The 22452-nt window shown below is 36.9% G+C and overlaps 1 protein-coding gene across 1 annotated transcript in view; it reads left to right on the forward strand.

Annotated features, from left to right (window-relative positions):
• Positions 1–2690: 2690 nt before the first annotated feature.
• The window catches only part of CARPB (Carbonic anhydrase-related protein B), a 39377-nt gene continuing 19615 nt past the window's right edge, over positions 2691–22452 (forward strand). The window contains exon 1 of the mRNA XM_089073933.1: positions 2691–2831. The gene's annotated coding sequence lies outside the window, so the exon portion shown is untranslated. The remainder of the gene's footprint in view (positions 2832–22452) is intronic.

Raw genomic sequence — 22452 nt, forward strand, 5'->3', positions numbered from 1 at the left:
AGCATAACTATGATATATACGCACAATTTGGAGTAATTCCGTTAAAACAGAATAATGTCGGCCCAAGGAGGAGGAGGAGGAGGAGGAGGTTAACGCCGCGCTGATGTTGGTCGGAAAAGGAGGAGAGATTCGCTTCGCGCGGTTTCATAGGGATGCACGAAACTCCCTACAGGGCTCTACACATTTGCCGCTACAAGAAATCTTTAAATAAGAGATATAATATATATTTAAAAGATTATTTATATCTAAAGTCCAAACGGAATAATACACATGTCTAAAAGTAATAATTTCAATAGATTGTGTGTATAATTTTATAAACATTCTGTATAAATAAATTGCACTTTATACTAACATGATGAGATAATAGATTATACGTAATGATAATTATAACTTATACAGATGATGTAATGTTTCTTTTGTGAATAAATTTTGATAAGATTGCGAATACATTAGTAAAGTGATATAACATTCACACAAGTCCATAAAAAGTTAACAGAAAGATTGAATTCTCGAAATAAAAAGCTATTACCTAAAGTCAATAGCAAACGTTATTATGGCCGGTGTAATTTGCACAATATTTCGGGAACTATTACTTTTGAAATGTACTGTAAATACATAGAGAAGTGAAGGTGCAATCCTTGGTTCAAGACGAGAGGGCCATATATGAGAATCGTTTGACGCCTGTCTCTGCAATGGCCGTGAATTAACTCTTGGAGCGATTCAGTTTTCACTTTATCTGAAAATATTATGTATCCTATGCATGTTGTGTATTATCGCTTGGAGTCATAACTAAGTCCCTGCGTTATTTATAAAATGAATTTTCTCTTTCTTTTCCTGAGTGAAAGTAAAAAAAAATGACGAATGAGTCAATAATTTCATCGTCGAATTAATAGTTTATATTTTCAAACTTGTATCGTTAGGTTCTTATATTTTACGTCTCTTTTTGGCTTTAAGATGCTAACCTTCGAATATTATCTACTTCCTCGCAATTACATCTCTTCACGCATTCTCGACATGATTATGAGTTGATTGGTAATTATATTTGTATACTCATTATTAGGCGAAATGTCTATTTTTAAATGTCTTTTTTATTTGCAAAATATTCATCGGTTGGCCGTCAATGTTCCAACTTCCAACCCCCTTTTCTCCTCGTCGCGAATGCATTTGTATCGTGGATATTTAAATCACCGCGGCTTCAGTAGGTAATGTTCCGAATGGGAACAAATTAATAGCACCGAAGCACGTTGCGCTTGTTGGTCGTTGATTAATGAGGGATTTGACCCTATTAAATAACAAATAACTGACGTTCGTTCGTAGCGCGATGCGTTCGGCGCAAGTCACGAGCCGCGACGAGTTTCGAGTATAGATTCGCTTCTCTTTTTTTTTTTACAGCTAATGAGTTTGGAATCTGGGCTACTCGGCCGCGATTATCGATCACGCGTCAAACTGCCATTTGTAGATTGACGCGTAGGATCGGGAAACGCCAATCGACGCGAATTTCTAGGACTCTTGGTAAACCAAAGTTGGAAACTACTTTTAATAAATAATGAAACAAGGATTTTCTCACGGAATAAAATATGATTAATGAAAAATGCGGGAAAATAAAAGAATTAGCGCGGTAATAAGTTTAAAATTGTAAAACGTTATTGTTGCGTAGACTTTTTTGTAAAAAATCGGTTCCTCAGATCCCTATAGTTGTTTCCGTTGTCACGTTAAAAGATTGTAATCGTCTAGTTTTGATTGGCATCTTTTAGATCCTCTGCGACATTCTTTTTTTATTAACACAGATTGATCCTTATCGCTCGAAACTTATGAAAGCGGAAGACAAACTTGCTGTTGTTATCAATTAAAAATGGCTCAAAAAAAATAATCAAAATTAAGTATTTTGTTAATGATAACTTAATAATGACTTTTATAATTTTAAACTTTACACCCACTTTCGTGCTAATTCTCATTTTTGCCCACTTTTATTAATTGTAATTTTTTACTTCTTTATTGAAAAATAATATTAAAGTTGATTTTTAATTTTTAGTTTATCACATGAAAATAACATCGATATTAAAATTTTAACAGTTTACACTATTAAAAATTTGCTTTAGAAATTATCTGTTTCTAAACTTTCTGGTTCTAAACTTTTACTTGCAGTCCTTTGAAATGTGCTTGAAGTAGATAATTCAAAATATTTATTCAATGAAATATCGAAGAGATCCTCTTTTGAATACACAAAGCGTTATGTAGAAAATTAATTTGGCCGAAAAATTTTAAGTTGTAGTTGTTTCGATTACTTTTCAAGATCAAATTTAAAGATTTTCAACGCGCCTTTACTGCGTTGTCGAAAAAGACATTTCAGAGAGGAGAGATTTTCCGTTCGTCGCGGTCATTCTATAGCGCAACATACGCGTTTCACTCTAAAGATATCCTATGTTTTGCGCATGTTTTCCACCATAAACCCAACACCGCCACGACGGTACCCGTAGCCGAGCATCGTAATAATACGTAATATCTTTACTGTTTTAGGCAGCCGCTCGCGTTATTCGGATGCCGCGCGTGCCACGGAAGTTTAATTTCGAATCGTATTATATCCGGTGCGCGCGCTACAGGCACGAACTATGGAGCAAGAGGGAACCAAAACGAGAAAGAGAAAGAAGCGGAGGAAGGGAGATCTAAGGAGGTATAAAAGAGACAGAGATTCCCCCCCCAAGGTAGAGGAACAAAGAGGGATAAGGAGAAGAGGAAGAAGCGGGGAGACCGTAGGATTTGCAGTCGGGCAAGCAGTCAGGCGAGCAGCCAGCCAGTCGGCCAACCCCCTCGGAGCACCGAGGAGCACAGGGGTAAGCGGAAAGATAGATAGATCCCAAGATCGAAGGAAGTACAAGAGAGACAGAGTGAAAATGGGAAAGAGGGAGAAAGGAAGAGGAACGGCCCCAGACCGTGCGGACGATGTCTGCGGAAACCGTTCATCGAGAGAGAGAGTTGGAAAGGGATAAAGGATCGGGGAAGGGTTGGCAGTCGAAGAGGAGAGAAGGTTGAGATGAGGCCGCCGCAACTGCGACGGTACCGTCGCGGTGCTGCACGTCAGGGGCGGAGGATGAGTACGAGCGTAAAGGGATGCACTGCGAGAGATGGGTAGAGTAGGGCGGAGAAGAGAAAGATATGGGGAAGAAGATGGCCGCGAGGGGAGAGGACTTGGAAGTCGCTCGAGAAACTCGCTTGGGGAATCGCCGAGGTGTTCTCGATTTTCACTTACAAGGGGGCTGAATGTTGGTCACGGCACGCTCGAGTAGACGAGCTGATGGTTGATTGGGAACCGCCGGATTTCTCGAGCGTTATCATCATGGAACAAACTGTCTCTCCGTCTCTCTTGTACTTCCATCTAACGATTCTACGCTACGTTTATCGAGGTTTATCGAGGATGGTCCTATCGCGACGATATCAAAAAAACAATATACTCGTACTCGTTTTGTAAAAAGGTACAAGTGTACGTCTCATCCGGACGTCTAATCTATATGATTTTTTAATATTTTTAAATTGTAATCTTGAAAGGATTTTTAGTTGTTTTTTTTTTTACTGCGTGTAATAAATTTCATACTTTGTCTATTCCATACAAAATTGATCCCAACAACCTTCGGCTGACAATAGTTGGAAGCATCTAAGGAATATAAGAGCCTCGTTCTCTTTGAAGCAAGTAGAATCGCTTATAATATATAATAACGTCTGATATATTATTGATTACATCTTATCGAGAAGAGAGAAAAGAGGATTCTTTCCTCTTACTTTGCAGTGCAAAAGGGAATATAGTATAGATTGATGCGGCGAAAACAATAAGAACGATCGAAAATTCGGATGCTGGAATAATAATACTGGAGTGCACGGCGCAGCGCGTATGTAGAAACTTATAGACGAGAAAATTTCTTGCACGTCCAATCTCGCGACATAACATTCTATTAATTATCATACGTTAATGTCCGGACGTCTCTCGTACGTATCTTGAAAACAATGCGAGGTACGCGACGTTTATGATAGGCGCTGCTAATGATGGCACAAGAAACGCCAGCGGGTTTAATGCATGCACTCCCGCAGGAATGTTTAACGTAAGAGCAACAAGCAACGCAATTAATGACGATAGTTGCGAAGAGGATGCCGTTATTAGAGGAGTTTCTCTTGTACTTGTAACTGCTGAAAACGATATTCCATTGTTGCGTGCTTTGACTTGCTATCATGCGTGCTGAGACGACATCATGCAAATACGTTATTAATAATTTTGTCTTTGATAAGAGCAAATTGCTCATATTTCGTAAAAAAGGCTTATAATAAATTTTATCAAATTGTATTGTACGTATTGATATTTTATCAAGCTGTGTGAATGTTATATAATACGTTAATAAAAAATGTCTGGGGTTAAAAGTACGTTCATGTAAGCACGTTCATGTAAGACTCCTTATGTATACAGTGTGTCCTTATGTATATAGACATTCACATTATGTATATATCCATGAAAGATAATATAGATAATAGACATATCACCTTTTTGTGGATAAGTGACGTAGATTAATCCAAGTAGAAAAGTCCTGTGTCATTTTGCGAACTTTGAAATAATTAATAAAGTTTTTAATTTATAACGATTCGGAAATGAGTGTGTGAGTCCGCAATGTGAACAATAGCGCAGCTTTACAAATTTCTAGGCAAGATGTTTGAAAAAGTGTGTACTTTAGAAACGGATACTTTATTATTTATAAGTCACATCTCCAAACATCTTGCGGCGCGCTTAGCGAATGTGAGTGTGCGTAACACTGAACTGTCCTTTCACACGGTTATTCACAAATCTTTATAAATCAATATAACTTATTAATTATTGCAAAAATTGCAAATTAATAAAGTACTTTCTCATTTAGTATAATCAGCTCTATTTATTTCAATTCTATTTACTCCGAGAGATTACACGAATATTGCCGCGTACAGCTATACACTGTATATAGACTTTGTTACATTTTTTTTAAATATATCATATGTTATTTTATATTATTAATAGTAAGTATAATATCTTGCCGTAATATTAATAATATTGCAATAATAATTAATAATTTCAAGTATGATAATTACATAAAATGTATATTTTATAAAAATAGAAATATGAAACTTTTACGTTATGTATAGAATTTCATGAGTAAGCGTTTTAATATTTTTTTGCTTTATTTTGTTGATTGTTGTAAAAAAAAAAACATATTTTCCTTTAAAGGAATAAAAAATTTGATATAGCTGGCAACAAATTTATTTCGCTGTTAATTTTTAACAATAAAAAAACAGGTAGTTTTATAATCGTTATTTTTCATAGCCGATATTATTCGTTCACGCGTAAATTATTTTTATCAAAATTTCGAGTAATCAAAACAATGATCGTCGTTCTGACATATTATTTAAAACCTAAAATGCATGTACGATTTATTTCTTATTTTAAAGTTATATATAATAAGACACATATATAGAAATTTCAAATATATGTATATATTAAATATATATTAATAAACATTACAAATTTTTATATTTCATGGAATAAGATTACAGACTCACGTAAAAGAACTCTGTGCGATCACGATGTGTCTGTGGAAATTTTGCAAAATTATGACAAGAAGAGCGACGGTCAACAGCGCGTTACAACGCGAATCTCCAACCGGAATGATAAATAGAGGGAAATTCTAGTTTTATCCTAAGGCAGGCTAATGCAAATGAAAGGATGCATAGCAAACAACAGAGTCGTCGGAATAGGTGAAACAGGAAAGTAGTAAGCCATAGGAGTGGCTTCCCTGATTCACTTTGCAAAATGAATTTAGTAAGGAATCTCGAAAAAAAAGAATTTTTTCTTAATGACGTTTTGATGACTTTTTTGATAAAATTCGCAAAATTGAAATTATTATTAAACGGTAGTAACGTTTATTTTACGTTGTACGTTTTAGCGTATTTGCGATTTTCTTAATAGAATTGACGTTGCTTGTTACAAGATAACTGTGTCGAGTATCTTAATTTTCCTATATCACCTCGCGAAAAGATTTCTGCAGATCGTAACATTTTCACCCGACTTATGTCTCAATTAAAGCTCAGTTCCGAAGACAGCGCGATTCCACGGCAGCGGTGAGGCCAATCGACTTTCAAAGAACTCAATAACTAACCCCTACCAAATGTCTTTACACAACTCACCGAATCCCTTGAATTGGAGCAATAAAAGTAAAATATATGCGGTAAAAGGGTAGGATAGTACTGACGGGACACTAATAGACAATTTGGAAAGTATTCTCGAGGATGATACGCGACAAGACGACATTTGAATAATCCCGCGACGAGAAAGGGAAAATGACAAAGGATGGAAGGCCGGGGAACAGAGGTAGAGAGAAATTGAGAGCGAGATGGGGAAGACAGAGAAAGAGGGAGAGGAGAGAGAGAGAGAGAGAGAGGGGGGGGGGTGGAGGGGAAGCGCAATATGCCTCGACTGAAAATTGGGCGGCTGGGTTCACATCCCTGGATATGTCTAGCAGATAGTTTGTCCTTGACTGCTTAATTAATTTTACTCCCACGCTTAGAAACGGACGAGGAATCGTGCTCTACGTATGTCTTGTTTGAAGAACCCGACCCATAAATTTGTAGCCCAAGTGCTTCGTGCCGCTGACAACGTAAATTTCGGCCCTTGTGCAAAATTACGAAATTTGACTTCCGCTGTGACTTCGTGACATGTCTTCGTTGAGACACGACTTTGCGCACTCTGAACAAGACGACATAACATAATGATTCAATCTTTCAACGCTTAAGTAGGATATTCGAGACTTTAATGTGCATCTCATTGTCATTTAGCATGTAAGCTAATCGATCGCGTAAGAAAATAGTAGCTTAAATTAATTTTTACTGCTTTTGCGTTATTTAAATCATAGGATCATGGCATCAAATCATGGCTGTCTCGGTAATTTTTAATATGGAATTTTTAATATGATATCTATTATATAAAAGTCATATCAAATTCAGAATATGTTTTAATATGCACGTTTTAATTTTTTATTACTTTGACTATTTCCAATCTAGATTATTTTCTAGCTTATTTAAATCTAGCTTACTTTAAACATTGATATTTATTAATATTTATCAATTCATTATACATTGAAAAATTTTGTAAAGAATGAAGGATGAAAGAAATTAGAAGTGTATTTTGAGATATTTGCATAAGAAATTATATACACAGATATACGTATTATATCTACACAGTTATATCTACACAGATATACACATTATATATTACACAGATATAAATGGGAAAATGTTAGTTATATTTATAGAATTATCGAAGAGCACTATTTTATTTTTGCAATGGATTTTCTCGTAACATTAAAACAAAATTGACACTCGTATTAAAAATTGTGATATCATAATTCATTTAAGAAAGCTAAAATTATTGCCAATAATAATCCACTTGACTACACAAGTCGCAGCATTATCTTTAATTCCAAACGTATGTATGTAATATACGGTAATCGATTAATAATTAATAATATAATTAATAATATAAATTGAAAATCTTGATTTTGAATATTGCTGTTTCCTATTCCATAAGTGTTAAAATCATACATCAACTAAAACTGTGATACAATTGAACAAAAAATCCTATTCAATCTAATTTTTGGCGAATTTAGAATATAATATAAACTATAATAATTTCATATATTTTTTATATTGCTTGATTTATTTATTTATTTAAAATATATAAAATCTATCTACAGAAGAACAGCTGGTTTAAAAATTATTAAAAATATTTGTAATATTGTTTCTATTTTTCTCTCAAAATCAGGAATTATGTATAATCCGTAATCGGAATGATCGTTGATATTCCCTAATATAAATATAACAATAATTTCGAATAAAAAAAAAAAATGAATTACATCACATTTACAAAAGTTTACAGGCGAGTAAAGAGATAATCCCGATTATCGTAAGCAACACGTAGCAATTGCAAAACTGCCGTGCCGACAAAATTAATCGCCACGCCAGTGAATTAGACGCAAATCATTGTCAATTAATCATTGACGCGATCGCATCGCAACACGTCATACGCGTCGTTCCGCGTATGTTATATTCCGGCAATTGTTTCTAATTATTTTACCATTTCGCTTGACAAAAGTTCCACGGAGAGAATTTATAAATTGCTCCCTTAAAATCTCCCCGTTGAAACGGCCCGTACGTATTGCGAGCGCGGAGGTAGATGGGTAGAAATTATTTACACGCTCCCCCATTGCACAATGGCTCGTCCAATACCAGGTCAGAGTGCATTAACGGTTCGTTCGTTTAAAGCGACCGAGCTGAACCAATATCGCAGAGAGCGCGCAACGCTTGCATGCCCGGTATCTATAGGGAACCGACGCTGTAAATCTTCCGATTTGCGCGCGAGAAAATTAAGAAGCTATTAATCCGATAGAAACCTGGCACGCACAAATACCGATCGATATATATACGGAGTGTAACGGAAATCGTGCTCGTTCTCTCAATTACGGACTATTTGGCAAAACTTGTGATCCTTTCTCGCGAGGGGCCAATATTATCGCGGAATTATTTTACGCCGAGTTGCCCACACAAATTTAGATCTTAGAATCGAGGCAATAATATGCACATTTTATATTTTGTGTATTAACAATTTTCAAAAGTAAAAAAGTTTAAAATGAGAAAGGTTTATGAAATGTTATATTTCTAACGCGAACCTAACGCGAAATAGATAACGTTCTGTCGCGCGAATGTAGCGTATATATCACTTCGTTAAAGAACTAACATTCCGTACAAACTGTTTTGTATAAATAAACATTGTAGAGAATAAACATTGTGCGAATTATTTTAATATGTTTTTTAATCAAGCTACGAAATAATACAAGCGAGGAAAGACGATCATTAAGATGATTGAATTAAAGACAAACGAAAGTAGTCTCGAATCACAAATAGATGAAAGCACTTGACGTAAAAACAGCAATTTATGTATCGCGGGTAGATATAGGTAAATGATAAAAAAAAAAAAAAAAAATAGTGGAATAAGAAACGCATTAAAATCGTGCTCGGGTAACGATAAATATCTGAAATTTCCACATTTGCGACTGTTCTCGGAAGTTTCAAGCGAGGGAAGCGATGTTCCGGCATCAATCGCTAAGCAGCAATAAATACGCCCCTTCCAATTTCCGTAAGGAATTCGCTTTCCGACTTTTGCGATGCCGGGACTCACGACAGTTCATGGATTCATGGATTTCGGATATAGCGGGGAGCGGCGAATGGCCGTTAGCGCGAACTATAAGAAGCCGAAGCTGGAGTGCGCCGAAACCCGAGAGCTCAGGAAGGCTCAAAGCGCGCCGGAACTCCCGGGTAAGTGTAGTTTCCGGTACCATTACCGTGACGTACCCGCTCCGTTCCTATGCTTCTTCTTCTCCTTCTTATTCTTCTCTCGTGAGTTCTCTCGTGACTGGCGCGACGACTGTTACTCTCGGCAAAAATCTCGGTTGCCAGATCTCGGGCGCCGAAACAACAGTTCCACCGCACTTGTGGAATTTTCCCATTGATACCATCTCTCGGACCATACTCGGAAGTCCATCTAAAATAGGCGACGACGATGTACCGCGATGTTCAGCTCTCTTCTTGAAAATTATATCGTCCCTTCCTCTGTACGAGGAGTACCGTTTCTCCAAAATCTTCTTCTCCATCTTGGGGATTTGAGTCTTTTTCAACAAACTCTGTCTGAAGTGCGTTCCGTTATATATCCGCAGACTGGTTATATAATAACCAGAGTGAGAGGTAGATAAAGAAAAAGAAAAAAAAAACGGACATGATTTTGCGGAACGAATAAAGTGGCCCAGGAGGAACAAATTGCTTCAAACGAAATTAGATCGAGTCCGCGCTTTTATTAGGGAGTCGAAATAAAAATGAGGTACGTGCGGGGAAAAGGAAGTCGCGTACACACCCCCCACGGACCACCGATACAACAAACAGTTTCTCGACTGTTTCGAACTGTATCGGACGAAAAATTTTGTTTCCGCAACCCTCCTCTTTTGCTCGCATTACCGCGTTCGGTCGAGCTGCTCTTCATCTATCTAATCAACGACCTCGATGGTTGGATCCTCTTTCTATCCGAAAGAGGGAGGAGAGAAAGAGAGAGAGGGGGGGAGGAGGGGTAGTGTGGAAGGGAGGGAGAACAGCCCCAGCTGCTGCAATTTCGTTTCGCTTACATTCGCATTCGGGGCGTGTTCGATCGACATCGGCAACTACACTGCGGCCACCGACACGCCACCGGAAACGAGATCATCTTATTACTTAAATATTCTTCGCGATACATCCGACGAATTTTCTATCCCTTTTATCGTTAGCGCGTTTCCGACAAGGGGGAATCGAAGCGAAGAGTCTCGAGCGCTTTTCAAGATGTTCGCGAAGAAAACATTACCGCGAGGAAAATTATATATATGTGTGTGCGTGCGTGCGTATGTGCATGTGTATCTTTTCTTTTCGAATTTACATCCTTTTATTCCAAGCGATGAACGATGAACTCTCGCTTTCTTCGGCAACCAAAAAATTACATTTAAGAAAAATGTCATAAATTTATATGAACACAAATTTTAACATTTGTGTAGCACATAGCATTTTTGTCAGAGCTGTTTAAAATATTTACGGAATTTTTGGAAGCTTCTCTACTTTTTTTTGGAAATTTTTTTGGAAAAGTACATCGCGGATCTACAATAATAGACGACAAATGACGATTTTATTTACGCTGAGTGAGTAATTAAATAATTATTAATTATTTTGCATATTCTCCGATTTGCTTTCGCGAGATCCGGAATGGAGTATCGAGCATTAGGACATAAGACTTGCTAATGTTGAGTTGAAAGCTCGTTTCAGATTTGAGGGAAACGGAGTCAAAGGGGAAATGCGGAAGGCACAGATATCTGCCACATCCGTCCCACGGCGCGATATGTTGCCGCCAAAACGCAAAATGCAACCTGATCCGCACCCTTTCGCGAAAGGGCAACTAGCCTTAAGTGGTTATGAACCAGCAGACTCCCCTGTGGAGTCTGAGAAGCAAGCTTCAAAGTCTTGTATCTTGTAATTTATCAGGCGTAATTTATCATGCATATCTCATCGTTTCTTTCAAATCGAAGGAATACGCGTGTAATATTTCTTATACGTCTTTAATATTTCTATATACAAATGTTGTCATAAATATTTGTTTCAAAAATTTGTTTCATATTTTCTTGTAATTTCAGTTTCAAATAATCCTAAAGTTTATTTTTACGTTATTTATTTTCCAATAGATTTTGACTTTTTGCCTTATTTATCAATGTAATGAACAATATGTTATGACAACAATATTTTGTAGATTAGATAGTTAGATCTTTTTGTCGATAAAAATGTAAAAATAAATATATTATAAAGTATATTTATAAAAATTTAAATGAAATGGAATATTTAATAAAAAAGCGCGTTTCTCAAAGTGTGCGTAGAATTATTTTCATAAAATATAATGGGAAAAATGAGAAACGTAAAAAGCGAGCCGCGCATTTACAGGTCGGCAAAATGTATTCCCTTTAAAGCTTGAGGAATAATTGATATTCGCGAATCGCGCGAAACCCTTTTCGAGGATATAACTAATGTCCAGGCTGAGCGTTATAACACGAACGACTGAACACGAACTCAATTTGGAAACGTCCGTGCCCGAGCTTAATTGCTTAGGCGATCACTGAATAACACATGCGTTCCGTCGTTTGGCAACACAATCATGAGGATTAGAGGATAACTCGATACAATTGGCAGAAACGACGATGGAAATTCCTGATATTCCTCTTAAAACTCGTTGGTAATGACACTATCTAGAAAGTTCTAGAACTCGTTTTGTCTACGATGACGATATTTGCGAGCGATATTTGATAGTAAACGCGCGCACTATGAGCACATATCGCCAAGTATTAAACATAATCCGTGTAAAGATCGCTTTGCGAAACAATGTGTCTAACCTCGATATATCAGAGGATCAACGACCACAAGGGATGCGCGAGCGCATAATAAATTTTCGGATTTGTAAATTTAAGCGTAAGTAGACTTTGCAACTTCTGTGAATCAAAGAATCTCTAGTTTTAAATGCTTGCAAATTCGTTTCGTCTCTGAATGGGACAGTTATAAATTTAGGGATACAAAACTTTGAGAGAGACGTTTCATATATGTAATGACACTGTACATTGAGAGATAACATATATCTATGTAACTGTTCCATAAATTCCATAAATTCGATGGATTCAAAGATTATTACGAATTTTAAAATCCGTGAACTGTGAACCAAGTTTCTAAATTTGTAAATTCAGAAAGTAGAATGTATAGAGACATGGGAAATTCTGGAATCTCTAAATCCAAAAATTTATTATACACTCGAAATTAAATAATAGGATTTGGGACAATATCATATCATGACATCGCGCGCACACACACACACACACACACACACACACACACACACACGCGCGCGCGCGCGCGCACATAAAAAACGAAACATCTGAGAATCAAGAGTTTCAAAGAGCATGAGAAATATCAATGTCTCAAGTCAGTCTACGAATTTATAAACGCAAACATCTCTCTATGATATTAGTATCCTATCTTTGGAATTTTATTTATATAGATTTATCTATATAAATAAGATTTCTGGTTCTTTCGTCGAATTTTCGTCGAATTCACGAATCTACGTAAAAAACTTAAAACAAAACTTAAAAAAAATTTTTGACTAAAGAATTGTCGGGAATTATTCTAAACGTATCCAATTTTATTAGCCAAACGAAAGATGATAGTTGAATCGGAGTATCTATAAACGGGAGGCTGAATAAAGTTTTTAACGCAGATACGTACATGTGTAATTCTCGATGAATCGTTCATTATTCTCGCAACGTCCACGGAAACCCGATATCCCTAAGCGCGATCATGTTCCACTTTAGTACCGTCGCCGTCTCTCTCCGGGGGGAATTTTCCGCGTTAAGTCTTAACGTCTCGCCACAAACGAGTCGAGCGTCGGCGCGGCACGTCCGCGTGCCATTTGCTCTTGTCGCGGCAATAACTCGCCGCCGTTGAAATACTTGTGGGAATTTAAAAAAAACACAGCGCGCGGGTTAACTTTCGCAGAAATTATTAAGCGGCATCTGTATTACCGGTGCGAGGAGAGAGTTTTGTGCGCGAGACGTGCTTTCGGGGCGTAACGATCGCGAACGCGCCAAGCTCGCGTGATCTCTCTCGTTTCTTCTCCCGCATTTCTTTCCTTCTATTTGTCCACTCCCCCCCCTCCCCCCGATTCGAATGACCCTTCCTCTCCAAAGGATATTGCGTCTCTTTGCAAGAGAGCGTTCCCGCTCATTCGACTCCTCTCGTTTCTGCCCTTTCCGTCAAAAGCTTCTCGATACCGGCGTAAAATATCCACGCTATTTTTTCGTAACGCGCAAAAGAAAAAAAAATTTGACGGAAATGCGAAATCAATTTTATTCGTTAATACTTTTATTACTCAATTAGTATGGAAAAATTCACCTCGAGTCGATTAAAATCTTTTCGGTAGATTTGTACACATCTGCAAATATCCGTTGCTCGTAATTCCATTTTATATATAAAATACATGTTGTAACATGCAAAAGATAATAAATTAAAAATTAATTATGTGAATGTCGACGTGACAATAAGAATAAAGTGCCGCTTGTGCGATATATAAACACGATACGTTAATTATAATTAAAAATATATGAATATCTTTGAAATACCGTTATCGTGATGTGACATCGCGGTATATATCAAGTTGCCGTCATCGTGTTACCCTTGTCGATTTATCTGTACATACGTCTATCTGACGGGCAGCTCGCTTACTATTTCCACTGAACCGTTTTCTCCGATGTTGGTCGGACCCTGAGTCACACCCCTCGAACAATCACCCCTTTCAACGTCGCTTTCTTTGCCCTCTTTTTCGCTTTAGCCCACAACTTTCTTTCTCCTTCCGATCTCTTTGCCACTTACCGACCATTCTCGACTCCTTTCTTCGACACGCATTCACAAAGAGAGAGAGAGAGAGAGAGAGAGAGAGACGAGAGGCCGCTACAGCCGCTTTTGCGTCGAGAGACTTTGCCAAAGGCGCAAAAATGAAAGTACTCACCGGGACGAGGGGCGCGAAAAAGGCAAGCGTGCCTGTGAACGATAACGTCTCCCCTTCTTTGTCATTCCGTAAGCCTTCTCGTAACGCTCTTTCGGAGATGGACCGCGTATCGGACACTCGATTTGGAGGAATCCTGGTTTTTTTTTTTCTCTCCAATATATGAGAGGTCGATAATCGTCGACGCGACATTACTACGTCGATTTTTCAATCTTATTAATTTTCCGATTCACCTTATTATCAGTGTTAATGCATTACGTGAAATAATCCTTATTTATTTCCATTGTTCCTTCAATTTCCTCCAATGTTTCCTTTTCCCAAAAGATTCGGAAGATAAGAGTATTTCTTTCTTTACTTTATTTATAACATTCAATTGAAAAAAAGAATCGCCCCATTTAATAAAGATATAATAAAACGTCAAAATTTTATCCTTCATATATTGTTGTATAGTCTCGAGTATGGCACCAAAGTTTTTGACTTGTATTGAGCTGTACGTTGCTGATAAGAAGTAAAAATAATACTACATTTCTACTAGATTTAAAAAATTCATACAACACGCGTACTTGAATTTTTCACGAAAAAGGATGCTGTAGAAAAGGATACTTTTTCCTACTGTGCAGAATCACGAAAGTGGCTCACCGTATTCACGGGTGGGTATTCATGGGGCGAAACGCAAAGACAACTACAGCACGAATCTCGTGGTAAACGAGAAAGGCGAAACGTCAAATCCCGGCAGTACGTCCGCTTAAAACAGAAATGCGTAATACGGCGTATATACTCATTAGCTCTTTTAATGGCATTCCGTCATATATTTCATGCAGTTTGCCTGTATTCCGCTGTATCTCGAAAATTCCAAGTCGCTCTCGCGTTAAAGTTACAAGTCATATGGGAAAAAACTCCGCAACGCTAATATATCTCGCCTTGTTTTCCGCCGCATGGCGCATCATAAACCATACCGTTATACCGCGTAAACTTTTAATTCGCCTTTGCAAAATAAAATCGCGATAATCAAATCTACGATATGCAAATGCATATTTGGTCAAATTTGTGTTTTGCGATTTTAAAGATTTAAAAATCTAAGATGAATATCATGAAATATGTATTGTATAATAATTATACACACAAAAATACTCTCGGGTTCCTCTAAAATGCAGAAAATATTTTAATTTCAAAGTGCCAAGTTTAAAATTTTTTGTGCAGGTGCAAGTTGTATTTTTCATTAAAGAGTTATATCACATTTATGTTATTTCATAAATTATGCGTACCTCTATCGTCTGATAAGTATGATTTATAATCAATAAATGTCGCTGTATAGTTATTATTCGGTTTACCACCTGTCAATAACATTTTCGAGAAATGGATAAAACTATAATGTCCGTGAACTAAAATTACCACTAATGGGTTGAATTGATAAATTGTCCATCAGAGCGTTCCAGTCATGAACGTCAATTACAATGTAATTACGATAATCAGGAATTATTATGACGGATGACAATTCTGAATTTGCGGATGCGCGCGTGATGTATCTCTAGAAATGTTAAACTGAATGCAAATAAATTTGTCGTCGCAACATATAATATGCAAGATATCGCATACAAATGTGTGCAAGGTGCCATCGTAAGAAGCTTCGAGGTTTTTGAGCATTGAGTTTTTCATTTCACGTGAAACCTGGCGTTTTCGGAGGGTCGCGCGGCGTAATTGCGCGGTGTGTAGTACAGCAACGGGAAATAATAGCGACAATTAACGTCCGCATAAACGCCGCATGCCTGATGATCGACCGACCATCGTCGCATAATGACACCCTCGGCTCGCAACAGTAATATCAGCGCGCCCGGCGCTCTTAGGGCGCGGTGACAAATGATCCACGGAGGAACGGCTCATTTACCACCCGTCTCTCGCAGGGAGCGACGTTATTTTTATTTATTCGCACGACTACACGCTACTTCGTCGCTCGCGCGCACCAAGAGCTCTGTTCTCCTTAACTCGTCCCGCTCATGCTCTCGCGATAGGGAGGGCGTCTGGCGTCTACGCGAAGGTACGCAAGCTTTTCCATTCTTTAAATCCTCCGGGAGCCGCGGCGAATGCCGTGGCGTTCCCCGGGGGACTCTTCGGTGCCAGTTACGCGGGGATGGCTTTAATACCGGCCGTGAAAAGAGAGAGCCCCCCCCCCCTTTACCCGACGACCGTTCCACCTTACGTGTTAGCCTTCTATCTCCAACCCTCTCTCCCCCCCCTCCCCTCCCCCCCAACCGATGCCGGCGCCGTTGCTTCTTTCAACCCTTCTTTCTTGCGCTCTCGGCTGCTTACGGGTCCCATCGGCACTCGTTAAAGCGTCAGACACAATGGGATCGCGCAGAGATAAGATGGATCAATGACTCTCACCCGTCCAAAGAAGACGATCATGAGACATGTTTACGTCTCTGTTTATAACGCGCGGGGCTGGAGATAAGGCTTCTCGTTGTTTAATTTCTCGTTAATTTAACTCTGTTAATTCAATCACTGCAATTAGATTTGATAATGCGGTAAAGTTACTTGAGAGATCGGCTTGAAATCTCTCTCTCTCTCGAGAAACTAAAACGTTTACGTGTATTAAAACGCAAAACACTTTTACGTTTGGCGCTAATATAATTGGGAGGCAAACTTTATTTTTCATTGCTTGCCTCTGCCAATGAATAAGGAAAAGATCGCGTCTCGCTTAATAGCTTAACGAGGATTTCCGAGGTTTCGATACGTGCGGCCGTATCAACTGACTTAAATGCAAATCCACGTGGCTTTAAAATGGGAACGAGAGAAGTCCATCAGGTAGTTCACAGTTTTTCTGCAATTTCCAAGAATAACGGATTATGTCATTTCACTTTTCTTGCTACAGGTTAGGTTGATGATTCTCTGCTTATTCAGGCTACTCCACTTATTCCTCGATGCAACATTAGATTCATATTAGTATTATTATTATTATTATTATTATTATACATATATTACTTTTTAAATTGTTCTCTCAATTAACATATTTAAAATTGATAGACTGCGTAATAATCCTTAAGCTCCTTTAATTCTTTTTATTTCTATTCATAAAAATAATAAGAAGCAACGATTTATATGTCAGGAGGGCGCGCTATAAAAATCCATGCCATTAAAAGCTTCAAATCCTCCTTGATATATTTTCGCTCCAAGTGCCAATTTTCGAAAGAGGGTGCCGTTAGCAGTGGTCGCAAGCGGAACAGCGCGAAAGCCAATGCAGAGGCTTCATTTCGGATAGATATCTACGGTACAAAAATAGTCGGGTGGTGCACCGCTGACCCTCAATTCTCTCGTCGCGGCGATCAGAATCAAAGCTACAAAAGCTGCAGTGATATATTCGCTGGTCGACCGCAAAGCCGATTCCGGCAAATCATACGTATACCGCATATATATGTACCATCGTGCCACGTGTGCGGCCTGCGTTTGTGTGTGTGTGTGTGTGCGTGAGCGTGTATGTATGTATGTGTATATATATATATATATATATGTGTATATATATATACATACATACATACATACATACATACATACATACACGCCTGTGGTTATGTCCAAAGTGACACACACGCGAATGCGCGAATACGCAAGAGGAAGTCTCATCAGACAATGACATCGCATTCGTGACATTATCTTAGTCCCAATTTGCGTCGTTGCTTTCAGTTTACAATTATAGATACGTTGTTCGCTTAAGTTCGCTCAATTGATTGTTTACTCATCTACCTACGCGCACGCATACGTGCATTTATTATATACATATATAATATATATATATATATATATATATATATATATATATATATATACTTGCAATCCTGAACACGACACGCATAGCGAGATTATTATCCCTCTTCTCGCGCGATACATTACCTGTGTATACCTATATCGAAGCGCCCCTAAACTACGTTCATTCTCGCGGAAATTTAATTTCACGAAAATTTCCTAATCGCATGCAACGTCGTATCGATCGTGTCGGCGATAGACTAAAATAAAATTAAAATTTTTGCGTAAAGTAAACCCGTACACAGACGTTATATTTGATTGTTATCTTAAAAAAAAAATCTCTTCTTCTTCTAAAAATGTTTTCGCTTTTTTAAAATAAATAAGACATTGTTGAAACAAATTTTGCTTAATAGTTTTTACTGTCGTTACAAACTTCAGACAAGTAGGAAAAAATTCAATAATGTTTGTGAGATAGTTAATTAAGATTTTCTATGATAATATACGTCGTAATATGACAATTTTGATCAGCTTTTATACGTAAATATACGCGGTTGTAAAATAATTTTACGCAAAATGGTTACATTATCGCAGTAAAGCAGATGCCAAGCAATTAATGTACGGATATTCTTTTAACCTATCGACATTGCAAGAGTTGTTAAATTATTAATCTAGTTTGAACATATAATATCCTCAAATACTTGAAAAAAGTCGAAGGCTACAATTATTTTGTAAAACATGTTAATTTATGTTTTTCTTTCTTTTATTTTCTTTTTGTTAGTATATCTTTTTTATTTTGATATTTCATTTGACATTTTTTGAATATACAAATAATCAAAAGACATATATATTAAATGATTTGTTCACTGATAGGAAAAGTGTACTTATATAAAATAGATCATTTTTTAAACCGAATAAAGTAAACTTTCGTACCAAAACTAATTAGGAACGTTAATCTTGATGTCATTTCAGTTCTTCTGAAGAAATAATTTTGTACACATCAAATCATATAATGATGATGAGAAAAGATTATTTATTATGGTCAAATGATTTAAGACACTTTAAATGACATCTACCATATTCTAATTTAGATATAGCTCAGTGGATCAAACAGTTGAGAAACTCTATTGGTAAATTTTGAAAAAAAAAAAAAACGGAGATATAAATAGTAATACATTTATATAAAAATATTTATATATTTGTTGTAAAGCCAAATAATGAAAACTAAAATCTAAAAAATTGCAAGATTGATAAATAATATTTTTTTTTAAACATACATTTCATTTCAAGATTGTTTATCCATACTTTCTGTGGTCTAAACAAGTAACAGGTATTACTATCAGTCGGAAATATGACGATAGTGGATAAATTTGTATAAATAAAATATTCGAATTTATCTCGCATAGTTTCGCTATCGATAAACGCGCACCTGCAATTTCCACGTGTTGGAAAACGCACATGTTTCTCTATGTCATAATCGATCGAATCCTTCCTGCGTTAATTAAAATGAAGTGACAAGTTGAAAATGGGAACATAGGTTCGACACATTCTACACGTCAAAAATATATTGTATGAGTACGATTAATTGATAGTTCACCGATCTCGCGAGTGCGTCTAACAATGAGTTAAAGAGCCGATTGTGATTGTTGCGGTTGTTCGCGCGTAAGCATTTAAGCCCACTGAGATCATTTTCGTAATTTGCCCGTTACATCTTCAAAAGGTTAATTAATCCAAAGTTCCAAACCAAGGAACTCGGCAAACTCCTAAGAGATTGGTCGATTCGATACCTTGAGATACGATTAATTAATCACGCGCTAATTAACTCTGGCGCTGATTAACTGTCTGGAATTTTTTTTTTCATGCGGATTTTACCGAGAAGAAAATCAAATTTATCGCACGCGTTATATCGTTCGTTTTATAAATCACTCTCTGTATTCCCACTGCGTAAAGATGAATCAGAGTCACGCGTGAATATATTAAAAGCGTTAAATCCCACTGCGTGTAGATGCGCGATCGTCGACGATGATAAAAAACTTTGTTAACGGAAATAAAACCTCGACGATAATTGCCTCGGCAAATTTTTCGCGTGCAACTACAGGCGCAAATTTCTCGCTTGACGCTGTCATAATTTCGCGATGTTAAAACTAACTCGTGTAATAGGACAGGAAGAGAAAGAATTGTACAACGTATACATTTCTGTTCTGCAAAATTCCGTTGATAAAAATATTTCAGAAATTTAACTAAATATATTTATTTTTACACCTTGTAAATGAAATATATAATCGGAAGAATTAGCGTAGCGCCAATGTAAAAAGCACAATGCAAAAATTATAATCAGTAATAATGTCTGCTCTCTTCTAAATTAAAAAAGTCACGTTCGCACCGTACAGTTTTTAGCAACTGTTTCTGAGCAACGATCAACATGGATGAAATATTTGCTACGGTGACCGTTACGGCATAAAAAGTGCATAAATTATACTAACGACTTACGAGCGCGTGAATGTAAATTATTTGAGAACTTAATGAAAGCACCAAGCGAAGAATTAAACTTTCCACGTTGTCATTCGGTGAATGCAATTTCCTTCCTTTTTTCGGAAGTTGCATTGGCGTGCATGCGAACGATATAAATGACCGCCAAGTGCGCGGATCGATATGTGCAAATATTGAATATGAAAATTGCATGCTTAAACAATCTGATTTGTTGTCTCGTAATTTAAGGCCATTATCACGTATACATAATTATGAAACACGGCGGAAACGTGGCCGATTAAATTAAGATTAACGTTAATTAAGTTCATCTATCATCACGGCAACTTAATCTCTTGATGACTTAATCTCACTGTAAACTTTCAGAAAACAAATTAGATTATTTACGATTGTTTACTCTAATACCTAAGTAAAATTGCTGATGAAATCATTTGCCATAAGCAGTTAAATTTTTATAAATAATAAGTTTTTGTCTCAGAAGATCTTATTATATAAACTTATAATGTATTATTTAAAATGTAATTGTATTTAGATTACTTGGAAGTGTAAAGCGCGACAGGTTGATACTCAATATTAGTAGAAATAAAAAATAAAGCGTACACATTAATAGAGTTTTCATTAATGACTCAAAAATTCCAAGTACTTCACTACTCTGTGTGAAAAGAATCGGTGCGGAACTTGTCGCAACTGCAACCTGTAAATTTTGAGCGCGACGAAATATTTTCATGCAATGCTTGAAACGTACCAAGATACAAAAGTTATGAAGCAGCAAACTTGAGCAATTAAATTTCTCGCTCTCGAGCGCGCTATAAGAAATTATCTTGCGGTTGGACGACCATAAAGACCAGACTCTCCTAGCATACTTGCAGTTTCGAAGCAATATTTGTTGTAGCAAAACTGCAAATTTTAATTTTGCGGGGAAACGCAATCTCTAACGGTGCTGCAAGCGCAAGATTTCCGTTTCCGCTTTGACGATGGAGAAGCCATCTCGAAATATTTTATGTACAATTCTTTTACAATTATTAGCACACATAAGTAATCGCGAGTTAGAGCGAAGTAACTTGTTATTTATTCCGCGCATGATGAGTCATCTGCAGAAAAAAATAATATATTTTGCACAAATATATTTTGCGCGTCAAAACGTTTACGAAAACATTTTAAGAAATTTCCACGGAAGACTGAACTCGAATTATTTATCGGATCTTCGTTCGTAGCGCGGAATTTTGCGACGCAATATTCATCGATGCGAGTCCTTCTTTTGATGACGAATACAAATGACTTTACTGTGTTATTGCTTTAACATAAACAATATTTGAACAACATTTTATTAATAAGCCCATTGTGTCAATTCTAAGACAACTCGAAACGTTGTCGGTACTTTTTCCGTTATATTCTTATGTCCCACAATTATATTTAAAACTCAATCGTTACGTCAATCAAGTACTGCTACTTTTATGATCAATTCGAGTGTGTGTGTGTGTGTGTGTGTGTGTGTGTGTGTGTGTGTGTGTGTGTGTGTGTGTGTGTGTGTGTGTAAGTGACATGTATCACGTAAGTTATTTACAATGCTATAATATTTTACATAAATAGCACTTGATTGTCGTTATCACAAATGGTCTTTATCGCTCTACAACAAAATACTTTTTTACGAAAGTTCATACGGATTTTGATGTATGATATCGGAAGTTTTGTAAATATACATTTACAAAAAACCCGATACGCGTGTTACACTATGGTTAGTGTAACATGGTTATTACCGACGTGTAGTTATCTGCACGGCTTTAGTTGCTTTTCAATATGCGGGTACAAGTTGTTCGTGTACATGGATTTTGTAATACTCGTGAGATCTGTAGTCGTGTCAGATTACACGACTATAGGCAAAAAACGAGAGAGATATCCAACAATAAAAACTGAGTGTCTGAGTATACGTCGCTTAAGTAACCCAGTTTAACGAGCGGCCTAAATTCTTTGACCAATACAGTCAATAACTTAAATTTTTTTATACGTAGATTTTTTTTTAAGAAAAGTGTGTTTTAATATGAAATATAACCACCCAGGAAAAAAAT

The sequence above is a fragment of the Pogonomyrmex barbatus genome, unplaced genomic scaffold (genome assembly GCF_055798465.1).
Source record: "Pogonomyrmex barbatus isolate J1 unplaced genomic scaffold, ASM5579846v1 scaffold16, whole genome shotgun sequence".
Lineage (NCBI taxonomy): Eukaryota > Metazoa > Arthropoda > Insecta > Hymenoptera > Formicidae > Pogonomyrmex > Pogonomyrmex barbatus.